At 46.1% G+C, this 12,783-nt stretch overlaps 1 protein-coding gene across 2 annotated transcripts in view; it reads right to left on the bottom strand.

The window, feature by feature from the left end:
- GOLM1 (golgi membrane protein 1) overlaps window positions 1-1,428 on the bottom strand; it is a 37,257-nt gene extending 35,829 nt beyond the window's left edge. For both annotated transcript variants that reach the window (XM_057428743.1, XM_057428744.1), the window contains exon 1: window positions 1,295-1,428. The gene's annotated coding sequence lies outside the window, so the exon portion shown is untranslated. The remainder of the gene's footprint in view (window positions 1-1,294) is intronic.
- Window positions 1,429-12,783: the final 11,355 nt, after the last annotated feature.

Below are 12,783 nucleotides of genomic sequence, written 5' to 3'. Positions count from 1 at the left end.
TCTTCAAAGCGTTCATTTATTTTAAGGAAAATATTCTGTTGCCAGTATTTTTCCCCTAGAACATGAACTATCTTGTTAGGATCACCATTAATAGGACACCCTCTTGATCTTAAAAACCCCACCAACATTAGGAAATGGATGTGGCGAGAAAACCACTATGCTCCTGTCCTCCCACCTCTGTAACACTACATGCATGGTTTCGTTGTAAAACACATAAACCTCCCCCTAGAAAAGTAAAAAATAAAGATTGCAAATAGCTCTTCATGAGCAAAGTTCTATCAAGATGTAACATGAGGCGTCATCTTAAAGGAGTCAACACAGGGGCCAGGTTAATTACAAACATGACCAGTTACATCTGGAAGGTGACAAGGGAATCCAACAAAGCAAAGTGAGGTTAGCCTCCAGGGTGCCTTAAACAAACACCGTGTTTACTGTCTAACCAGCAGCTGAACGAAAATTTCTGAGGAGGTGGGTGAAACACTTCGCCAAGCATAAATGGGAACGGCTCTGGAGGCACGAACTTGTTAACAGCCACCAGCCATCCCAGCGGGAGTGAGAACTCCACAGCTCTGCCTACTGGGGAGGAAGAGAAGGGAGCCGCTTAAGCAAAACTGGCTCAGAAGAAAGAGGTAGAAGGGGGTGAATAGTTTCAGGTCACAGCCCTGGTTGGAAGGCACCCGGAAAGGCCATCTGGTCCCACCTTTACCGTTGAGCCTGGAGGAGATTACCTCACGCCCTGCCTTGTTACGGCCCTTTCTGATTTCTAACATCATCGTTTCTACCCCCACTGTGGAGGTCTGTCTACCTCCATTTCTACCTACCAGAATTGTTTAGGGCTAAACACGCTTCTCTCTACGCTAAAGACCCAAAAAGGGAAGACTGACTGAACAAAGAACGACAAAGTACTGCAATAAAGCGCCGTTAGTGCCAGGTATGCTCGCAGGCGAAGCCCAGACGAACCTGCCATCCACCTACGGCGAGCGGCGAGCTCCCGCGGGACGGAGCCCGCCCTGGCCGCATCTCGCCGGCCGCCTCGCACACCCCGCGCCGGCGCCGCCGCTCGCCACCCGCCGCTGCTGGAGCCGGCCGAGCCCAGCCCGGCGGGCAGCGCCAGCCAAAGGACGGGCGGCAGGCCGCGGCCCGGGGTCCCTCACGCCCCGCCGCCAGTCCCCGCCGGCCGCCTGCCCCAGCCGCGGCACAGGCCGCCGTGCGGGGAACGGGACTCCAGGCAGGCCCGGCCGCAGCAGCCCCCAGCCCAGCCCAACAGGCAACGGCGGGGACCGCGGCCGCTCACCTCAACTTCCCGAGCCGCCGCGTCGAGCAGGAAGGCGGCGGCCGGTGGCGTGCCCCCCGCAATCCCCGGCGCCCGCTGCGAGAGAGAGAGGAGGTCGGAGGCACCGCGGGCAGTGACGGGAGGGCTCGCCTCGGCACAGCAGGGCAGCGCTGGCAGGAAGTGTGGGACGAAGAGGAAGCCTGCTGGCCTCACGGGCAGCTGGAGCACCCGGGCAGCCCTCGCCCAGCCCCGCCCCGGCACGCCGCCTAGCCCTGCCCGAGGCACCCGAGGCCAGGGGCCGCCTCGCGGCTGCCACCAGCGCCGCGTCCCGCTGGCGCCTGCCGCCGAGAGGACACCCGCGCTGTGCTGCGGGGTAGGGGCAGTGTCAGAGCCGTGCGGTGAACTGCCGGGCAACGGCGGCATGTGCGGTCCTCCCGCCAGCCGCGATTCCTGTACGGGTAGCTCAGGCAGAGCCCTTGGCCAGCGCTTTAGCTGGGGTCCGAATTCCCAGTCCTCATCATAGGCGTTTGGGTTTCTGGAAAGAGACGTGTGGGGAAAGCTGAGTGTCCGAAATCGGGGACGAATGAAATAAAGCTCAGGAAGGTTGTTTTAGTACTTACTTTTGACAGTCAAACGGATGAAGTGTGTATTTTCTTTGTTCAAAACGTCAAAGCCAGAGAAAAAAGCAAACAAAAAGGAAGGGTGGTAGGAAAGGAGCAAAGGCAGTTGTAGGCTAAGAAATGCAGGAGAATTTATTAATCTATGGGAGAAGCTACTGCTTCTAGATCAGTTTCCTTAATGACATGACATGGTAGAACAAACAAAAAATAGAAATTTCTAACTTAACAAAAACCACAAACTTAACAAAAATGATCTACCATGTCAGAAGATAGTGCTGAGTGTGAAATGAGCCTCTCTTCCAGTCCTTGAAGACTATTCAAAAATTGATCAGTGTAAGACCTGAGTTTTAGCTTTTTCATGGGAAAGAACAGGTTTGGTTTGGTTTGGTTTTTTTAACAACATGTACAGTAGCTTTGTCTAGCTCAGAAACAGACATATTTATTGCAAGTTCAAAGCCACAGGATCACATACCCCTGGTTAGACAGTTGTGTGATTTCCCAAGTGGGAGCTTTTTTTCCTTCTTTTTCAGTTTTTAAGGAAAAGTGGATCCTTGTTTAGTAGCCCAGTATATTCAAGGTCTAGAATTACAATTTAACTAAAAACAGTGTTTCAGATGTTTAGGCAACTGAACTGTTTGTTGATATTCATAAAACACACTGAGACTCAGAAAACAGCTCATTCATCATAGTAAGACATTAAAAATAAACACCAATAAAAATACTCATTAAGAAGAATTGCAAGCAGAAAAAAAAATGAGGACTGTCTGCAGCCTCAGGCAATCAGGGACCACTGACTGAATAATTTTGCCCTGCTTGCTTACAGGCATGTAAAATTCTAGAGGCATAACCCAATGTTTTTCCCTGTCACATGAGGTTGTCTTGAGGTAAGACAATCTTCTGGTTCTGTCCAGAGGATTGTGGAGGAGATCATTTAGAAAGAGAAATGGCCAACAAATCTCAAAACCTTATTGACTGTAAAGCCTAACTCATTAAATAGGGAGTGTCTGCAGTATGGATCCAATGAGAATAAATTCACTTAACTGAGTAAAAAAAAATACATCACTTTGTAGTTTGCCAAGAGCAATTAGAAGAATGTTTAAACACATTCAGGGTGACAGAACCAGTTCAAAATGTTTATCGGCAGTCATCACGTAACAGTGTTTCAGAAAATACCAGCTGAGAAAGGTTCAGATGCTGCAACGGCTCTTGCATAAAAACCCCAACTGCTCTATTTAATTTTCACAGCCATCATTTATTTCCCTACTAATTAATACTTCAAACTACAACTATGTTATCTTGCACAAAAATTAGTAGAATGTGCAAATTAATGAAAATATCTCTTCAGTTAAAAAATTTATCACCGTATATTTTAACAGAGAACTAACAAAAATGCAGGTTTTGTCTTTAAATGCAAATGTGGTAAAGCAAAGAATTTTGGTTTATGGATGGCATATAGTATCCAGGCCACTCAGCATGGTTTCCTATTTACTATATATTCACAATCCTATGATGGTCTTTCAGAACTATGTTCTAGCACTTTGAAGCCAATAGGAATCGCACCTCTATACCTTACACAGCAGAAAAGTTGACGGTCAGCAAGATCTCTTGGGACCAATGCTAGAATCAATACACTTGATAAGAGATTCCTTACATGGGCTTCACAGGACAGGGCTTCACAACCCAGAACAGAGCTGACCTTAAGAAGGAAGACAGATTTGTACTTGAAAGCTCTTCATACTAGGACTTGCCACTGCCAAAATACTGTGCCTGAATAGCACAGTCTGAAAGTAAAGCAATTTGCAGAAGGCTGCTGCAGGTTGATTGCCTGAGTAATTGGAAACTGTTCCAGAGGTAGTTTTGAAAATCAAAACTACTGTTTAAAATGAAGTAAGAAAATCAAATGTGCTTTGAGAAGGAAGGATTAAAAGCACCCAAACCTGTATAACACTAGCTATTTATCATTAGATTAACTGGAAACGCAGCAGTAGATGTGTGATTATTGACATATGCATATGGCAGAGCACTGAAATCAGGGTGCATTCATGTGCCAAAATTGTAAGTCAGCAAATTAATCAATGGTAAAAGAAAAAACATAGTTTTATCTGTGTCAGAAATATTAAAACTGATGGTAGTACTTATTTTTTTAAAATTGAGTGTTACTCCATGAAAGGTAACACTATTCAGCATGCCTTTATTATACCAGTTTTGTTTGGTTGTTTCTAGTACTCTGAACAGAAACTGTGGTAGGTTTTGATAGACGTTAAAATGTCCCTAAAGAGAAAAGAGCCAAACTACAAAGTACTTTGCAGTCGATGCTATGGATATAGTACATCTGGTTTTACTTGAACTCCCGGACAAATAAACCAGGAGAGTTAATCTATGCGAAAGAGTGTTCTGAAGCGTGGGAGCACTGTGTTTCCAAGGGGTGACGTGACATATAACTGTTTGACACGTACGTTTTTAGGTATTCTGAGCCCAGTGTCATGTGTCTGTGCTTTATGGGGTCTTTCTGATACCTCCAAGAATCATAGAATCATAGGATAGTTAGGGTTGGAAAGGACCTTAAAATCATCTAATTCCAACCTCCCTGCCATGGGCAGGAACACCACACACTAGACTTGTTGCCCCATGCTCTGTCCAACCTGGCCTTGAACACTGCCAGGGATGAAGCAGTCACAACTTCCTTGGGCAACCCATTCCAGTACCTCACCACCCTAACAGGAAAAAATTTCTTCCTTATATCCAAGCTAAACTTCCCCTGTTTAAGTTTGAAGCCATTCCCCCTTGTCCTGTCACTACAGTCCCTAATGAAGAGTCCCTCCTCAGCATCCCTATAGGCCCCCTTCAGATACTGGAAGGCTGCTATGAGGTCTCCAAGCAGCCTTCTCTTCTCTAGGCTGAACAGCCCCAATTTTCTCAGCCTGTCTTCATACAGGAGGTGCTCCAGTCCCCTGATCATCCTCATGGCCCTCCTCTGGACTTGTTCCAACAGTTGCATGTCCTTCTTATGTTGAGGGCACCAGCAGAGTAGAAAGGCAGGAATGAACAAAGCTCCTGGAGGGGAGAGACTGCGCATGTGTTCCTGTGCATGCAGAGCACGCCTGTACATGGTCAGGTATGCAGGTTAACATGGACACATGCAGCACATGAGCATGAACACCACCAGTACCATCACCCTGCTCTAAGGAGGGGTCTGCTAGTGCAAACCGTGCTCACGTGCATACGTACTGGCTGGCACTATCCAGGCATCGTCCTCCCACCTTGATCTGACTCCAGTTGCTGCCCTCGTGCCTTCATACATTCGCACACACACTAAACAGGGAAGAATTAAAAAGGCATTTAATAAAAAGTGACACAGCCTGTCCTGATCAGGTGCAGGGCAAGGCCAGCCAAGCACACCGACCAGCAATGTGTTTACGTGCAGTTCATGTTTATCGCCTTCTCTCTCTTTTTGCGTGTTTGTTCCTGTCAGAGATCCATCACTTCCCCTGCTTATGGTCCCATAATATGTCTTGTGTGATCCTGACATGTTCTGCCCTTGCACCCATTCTGTGTCCCCTACCCTGGGCAGGACATGCCTTGGTCCTGTTGACTCATCTTGGTGGGTTTCACACTGGCACAGAGGCTGAGGCTGACTGGAGTCAGCCTTGGGCCTGTGGGATGGTCTGGACAGGATGTCTGAGTCTGTATCTTAGGCTCCCCACTGCCCTTATGCCTCTGTGCTTTTTTGGGCTCTTGGAAGTGGGCCTCAGTTGGGCTGATGGTTGCTGTGATGGGCCTGAGAGCAGCTGGGCGGGGGTGGGGGGCAGGGTATTGACTTATCTCCTTTACGTGTGCACAGGTGAGCTGTTTATCACAGAAATTAACTCTAGAGGAGAAAACATGTTAAAGAGTCTGAATTTAAAGTGCTGGGTTTGCAATTTGAACGGCGTCATATTGGTAGGATGAATTGGAGAAACTAGTGCTGTTCTTGTGCTTCAGAAGTTGTTGTATGCATGGGTAGAGCATTCCAGTCTCCAGAAACCCCTTTTACAAGCCTTCACAGATAATAAATTTAAAAGGGTGAGGATTTGCCACAGATGTTAAATGAACTTTATTTTCATGTGTGTTGTGGGATGAAAAGGCATTTGTGAGAGGTTGCACTATCTCCAGCTTCAGGTTGTCTGTATACGGCAGCTTTCTCAAGCTTGCAGACTGAGGTGCAGGTATTCTGATGTTCTTTTATTTCCTAGAAATTAGTGAACGTGTGCTTAAGTCCAGCCTATGTTGTTTTATTGTCTCTGATATTCACTGACTTCGGAAGGACTACTTACTCTGGTGACTCCTTCATGTATTAGCATTATCAAAATAAGACTTTAGAGTAATGTCTAGTCAAAAAGAGGAGGCAATAAAGGTAATTAATTTGCCAGTTCATAGCGTGCCTATCTGCCAGTCTCCTTCCTTGTTGGATGGGATCTACAGAACAGATAGTTTGCTGTTAAAAAGCAGGGTGGAGAAGGATGAAAGTGCAGTAAGAATGACTTGCTGTTGTAGAGGGCTCATGGCCTGAGAATTCCTCTGGATTAGGGAGTAGCTTACTTGCAACGTGAGAAATGGAATATGCGCATCTGAACCAACTGCTGCCACAATAGAGCTACTAACACTGCCAGAACCAGCCTCAGAAGATACTCATCTCCGTTCTCTCTTAGGGAAAGGGAGGTAAAATTTGCAGTATATTGACCATCCTGTTGCACAAGGGATGCCAAGAAAGGTTTTGCATGCAGAACGATGTATTTGCAGAGTCTGTAACCGATGGTATGCATAGAACTCAAAGTTATCTCAGAGGGGAAAAAAATGAGAGAAAGGAAAAGAAGTTTAAAAAAACCACAACAAACTCCTCTGCCACTGTTAGTGAAACAGCATGGTCTCCAGCCAAGCCTCTTCCTTGGGCATGCTTTCCAGAGCAGTGGGTGCTGACAGCAAAGGTTTTTCACCACGTTTTGTCCTAGCGTGATACACTTTTCATCCCCACTCAAACACACTATTGCTTGTTACTGTTCACAATGGGATCAAAAGCATACTTGGGGTCCTGTGAGGACTGGTTTCTCAGCCTTCTGCATGTCTGTTATGGTGTAATGCTTACCTGCTTTGTTATCCACTGGGTTTTGTTCTTCTGCTAATATAAACAGAAAGTTCCAAACAGGTAATGAAGAGAGTGGGGGAGAAGAGGTGATTTTTTTTCCTAACAGCAGCCATTTACTCTGAAAAACCCAGCTTGACCTGGGGTTTGCACAGGCACAAAGGGGAAAACCCTGCCCTGGCAGATTCAGGAAAAACCCTTCTGCAACAGCCTAGGGCTTACCTGGAGGTTATGGAGCTGTGGGGGGCAGGCAGACTGCAGAGCTGCAAACAGAAGACCTGTGGTGTCACACAGGTTAAGGCACTAATGGCATTGTGTAACTACTGAAAGTATGTAAAAGATATAGGATACTTGCATCTTTAGGAAATGCTTTTGGAACTACTGGTGAACTCCGTTTCTGTAATGTATGCTCTGTTAAGTCTTCCAGCACTGCACTTCAGGAAATACTGAGAAAGGGTGTTGTCTTTGCTAGCAGTGGCTTACATCAGTGTTTTATTTCGGCCAGTACCTTGCTGTTTCCCCTTCCTAGCTAAACTCCAAATACTCATTTCTGTTGCCTAGAAATGCTTCAAGGATGAAAATTGATCCTGACTTGTTGAAATTGACAGGTTAGTGGAAGACAAAAAAATTCATGTAGCTTGTTGAGCTGGTCTAACAAAAGCAGTTTAAATAAATTTCTTTCAGTGGAAGGAACTTCACCACCTTCACAACATGTTTGTCCCTAGGACTTAGATTAACATCCCATTTCTTACTTCTGACTTCTCAAATATAAGCACAGCTAGTAGGACTAAAAAAAAAGTAATAAAATAATAATAAAAAAGATCATTTTAGAAAAGAATATTTTGACATTCTAGAAGAGTGTGGATGACAGTTGACAGCTGCTTACCTTTTTGTTTTCTCCAGGTCACAATGCATCAACCAGATGAAAGAATTAAAAGAGCAATGTGAAGAAAGGATAGATGAGCTTACAAAAAGGTTACTGATGTTCCACAAATCAAAGAAAACAAAGACGTATCAGAAGATTTGAAAAAAAGTAGCCAGGTATGGTTGGGTAATTTCTTAAAAATATTTCCGTTTGTAATTCCTGGGCAGTTTTCCACCATCTCCATGTAACCTTAGCCCTCCTCAGTAAGTTTTGCACTGATTTCCTTCACATTTGTTGGATATTTGTGATCGATGAGAAACTGAGTGATTGCAAGGACAGAACAGGCAAAAGGTTCTGCAGGAGACTTCAAATCTGTATCTCTGAGAGGGGCAGAATTTGAGAGGTGATGTTAGGAGTGGTGTGGAGCCTCTTAAAGAATATTTATGCTGCTGAGCTTTGTCTGACAGCTCCCTTTGACTTTGTAAAGGACTTAGTTGCTTTGTATGTTGAAGATGTGTGTTAAAGATGAGGATTAATTTTTAACAGTTCAGAGTAGCAACGAGCTGTAAGATACTGTAGTCCGAAGGTCTTTGAGGTGCATTGGCTATAAATTTTCACAGGAATCGTAATGTCAGCCTTTTACTGTGGGGACAAGGGGAAGATCAAATGTCTCAGGTATTTGCTTTTGGATATTCTGAGTCAAAGGACCATGTGACACGAGAAGGCTCATTAGGGTAGGGCAGGCTTGCCGCATAGAGTGACTGCATGGCAGCTGACTCTTTCTTCCTGGAGTAGAGAGGTCAGAGGAAGTCCTGAGAAGGAAATTTCAGATCATGCTGTTGCCTTGGCATGTGAATTATTGATGTTTCTTCAGTGAAGGATAGGACTTGACTGGCTATAGAATCATAGAATACTTAAGGTTGGAAAGGACCTTAAGATCACCCGGTTCCAACCCCTCTGCCATGGGCAGGGGCACCTTCTAGTAGGTTAGGTTCCTCAAAGCCCCGTCCAGCCTGACCTTGAACACTGCCAGGGATGGGGCACCCACAACTGTTCTGAGCATCCTGTGCCAGTGCCACACCACCCTCCTAATGTCTAATCTGAATCTCCACTCTCTCAGTTTAAAGCCATTCCCCCTTGTCCCGTCACTACGTGCCCTCGTAAAAGTCCCTCTTCAGTTTTCTTTTTGGCCCCCTTAGTACTGGAAGGCTGCCCTAGGTTCTTCTTGGAGCCTTGTCTTCTCCAGGCTGAACAAGGCCAACTCTCTCAGCCTGTCTCCTTAGGAGAGGTGCTCCAGCCCTCTGATCATCTTCATGGTCTCCTCTGGAGTCACTCAAGCAGGTCCATGCCCCTCTGTGTTGGGGGCCCCAGATCTGAACACAGCACTACAGGTGGAGTCTCACAAGAGCAGAGTAGAGGGGCAGGATCACCTCCTTCGACCTGCTGGTCACGCTTCTTTTGATGAAGCCCTGGATACGGTTGGCTTTCTGGGCTGCCTGCACACACTGAAGCTGGCTCACGTTGAGCTTCTCATCAACCAACAGCCCCAAGTCCTTCTCTACAGGGCTGCTCTCGGTCCATTTTCTGCCCAACCTGTAGCTGTGCCTGGGATTGCCCCGATCCAGGTGTAGGAACTTGCACTTGGCCATGCTGAACTTCACGAGGTTGGCATTGGTCCACCTCCCTAACTCCTCTTGCTTTTCCCCATGCTATGCCCATTGCCTTAGAGGCATTTCAGTTGGGCCCCTGATGAAGCTGGCTTACTTACTGGCTGGAGTGACGGGTATTACTTTGTACTGCTCTTCAGGTGCTCCTTTGCTGACCTGTGATCCCTCTCCAGGCTCTAGGCATCTCCTATTGGCACCAGAATCAGACTGGTAGGAGTGAGATGAAGTGAGGTTCCCTTCCCCAGCAACTTTAGTTGAAAGCCACTTCCAGCAGCCTGGCAAGCCTGTGACTGAAGACACTCTTCCCTTTCTCCAAAGGTGGACCCCATCAGCCCCCAGTAGAGCATGTTTCTCAAAGTGAGTTCCATGGTCGAAGTAGCCAAACCCCTGGTTGTGGCACCGCTAACCATTTGTTGATTCCCCGCATTGATACAGACAGCCCTGGACACATGCAGTGAAGCTCCTGGGTTTGAAGGCAGCTAATTTATTTCTATGCACCAAAGCAGCCCTTCCTTCAGCCCTGTAAGGGCTAGTCACAAAGTTTACTTGTTTGCAGTGGGGCCTTTCCCCCACACCTTGGTGGGCAACTCTTATTGCAATATACGGTGGGGGTTTGGTTGTATATACCCTTTTCTCTTGGCTAGGAAAAGGCTACTAGAAGAAAGCATTTGGTGACTTGAGAAGCGGAAAGGGTAATGCAACAAGGATTGAAACTGGGTTTTGCAAATAGCTGGAAATGGGTGGGGGAAAATGGCTGCAGCATCTGTCCAGAGAACCCTAGGTGCTCGGGTAATGGTTCCAGTTTGTGTCCAGTCCTGCATGTAAAATGGTGGAAGAGAAAACTCCTTGCAGCCTTCTATTCTCCAGGCTGAGCAGCCCCAACTTCCTCAGCCTGTCTTCATACGGGAGGTGCTCCAGTCCCCTGATCATCCTCGTGGCCCTCCTCTGGACTTGTTCCAACAGTTCCATGTCCTCCTTATGTTGAGGGCATCAGCAGAGTAGAAAGGCAGGAATGAATAAAGCTAATGCTAAACCTTTCCCCCCCCCCTCCTCCCAATACCTCTTTCTCTTTTCTATTGTAAACATAATTTTATGATTCTGAATTGTGCTTTTCTCATTAACAGAAGTACAAGTATGCTCATTACTTACCTTTCTAACATCTGGGAAAAAAGCTAGAATGTTTTTATGTGCCCTGTTGTGGCTATTAAGAAGAGATAGGTCAGGCCCTGCTAAATAAGCTCTGCTTGATTATTTCAGGTCCTTCTGAAAGTTTATTAGTTAATTAAGATTTATTATCTCAGCTGCTTGGGTGTAGAGTACATCTCTAAGACAGAAAGAGCTTTCTTTTTCTTGATTCCATGCAATCTCGTATGTTGCCTGAATTCCCGAGTGCCTGTAAAATGGATTGTAACTATAATTGTAAATCAGTTGATCATGCAAGCAGCTGATCTGTTCTTTGATCTACACTGTTCAAACATATGTGTGAGAGATGTGGATATAACCTTTACTTCAAATTCCAAATTTTTCTGCCTTTGTCTTGTGAGAAAGGGAATTACAGTCAGAAGAAAAAAAATAAATATCTCGCTACTCTTTGCAAAACAAGCAGTTTAATGATCTTGATCCTGAAGAGTTCACCCACAAATTTGGTTTTTTTTTTTCCTTCTCTATGGTTATTTGCACATACATACAAATGCACAGGTAATGCATAACTGCTGTAACCAAAGTTTCCCATGTACACTAAAGCATTCCTATCCGAACACATATATTCCCAAAGATTGTTAGATATGAGCTCCACAAATATTCAGACTAGTCAAGAAAGGCATTAGCCATGTCTTGGTAGGAGTAAGGTCAACTGCTTTAGTATACTATTACTCCTAAAGATCCTAAGCAATCTAGGTCTAATTCCCCAGAACATCCAGTGAAGTTAAAGGCTTGACACATTCTCTTTTTAACATAGTGTCCTGGGTTCAGCAGCAGCAGTCATGTTTCTCCTTCGTGGTAGGTGGTGCAGTGCTGTGTTTTGACTTCCAGCCTGGTAACAGTGCTGGTGATACTGATGTTTTCGGTTGTTGCTAAGTGATGTTTACCCTGACCAAGGACTTTGTGAGGCTCATGCTCTGCCAGGGAGGAGGGGAAGCCGGGAGGAAGCAGAGATGGGGCACCTGACCCGGGCTAGCCAAGGAGGTATTCCATACCACAGCACGTCATGCCGGGGGTGGGGGGTAACCGGGAGTTACCCAGAAGGACACGGGCTTCCGGGTGGGACTCGTTTCTTGGCCGGTGGTATTCTATTCCCTTCCCTTGTTATTTTCTCTTATCGTTGTTGTTGGTGGTAGCGATGGTGATTTGTGTTGTACATTGGTTGCTGGACTGTTCTTGTCTCAACCCGTGGGAGTTGCACTCTTTCGATCCTCCTCCCTGTTCCTCCGGGAGCGGGGAAGGGAGAGCCCCGGGGGAGGGGGGCCTCGATTGCTCTCAGCCTGGCACCACTCACTGGGAGTGAGTGAACAAGCTGTCTGGCTAGGGTTTAAACCATGACAGTTCTTTTGGCGCCCAAGGTGGGGCACAAGGGGTTGAGATAACGACAGATCTGACTGGATTAATAGTCACTCGTCACAATGCTGATTTACTGGCTCTCAAGGTTGTTCCTCTTGATCTCACAGTTTCAGTATATCATATCTTACGTCCATCCGGTATTTGCTGTATTAGTGTTTTTCAAGTGTGGGGCTTGGTCTAAGGTTTTTGTCCCATTGTACTTTATGGTAATGACTTGTAATACAATAGAATCATTGATCATGAAACTGATCTGGTTTATGTTCCCAGTGTGATCACCACCTTTATACTTTGGGAGGTATATAATAGAAGTGCTTAGCAATTACACATCTTTTTTCTCCTTCTCAGGTGCTCAACCTGTGAAGGAGACATTCTTTTACCGTGGCAGTCCTCCCCCGAGACCATTTACATTTGAGAGTTTTTAATTTTTTGAATGGCATTTTAATGCTGTTGAGACTTGTTTGCTGATCCTGATGGGAATCACCATGCTAGCACCCATACAGAGTGTGTTTTGCCCAGGACTGATTTCAAGAGTTAAGCAGAGTCAGGTTTGGGTCTTGTCTGGGGTCAAATGATGATGTAGGAGGACCAAGAGATTTCCCCTGAGGCTGGACAGCCATGAGTGGCAGGGTGTGTGGGATAGTATGGGCAAGTATCTAGGTCAGTGGGCCCCTCCAGTACTTTGG

The sequence above is a fragment of the Pezoporus wallicus genome, unplaced genomic scaffold, assembly GCF_028554395.1.
Source record: "Pezoporus wallicus isolate ANWC-B61680 ecotype Strahan unplaced genomic scaffold, APGP_CSIRO_Pwel_v1 contig_708, whole genome shotgun sequence".
In the NCBI taxonomy this organism is placed as follows: domain Eukaryota; kingdom Metazoa; phylum Chordata; class Aves; order Psittaciformes; family Psittacidae; genus Pezoporus; species Pezoporus wallicus.
This window is presented reverse-complemented; position numbering and strand designations above follow the sequence as displayed.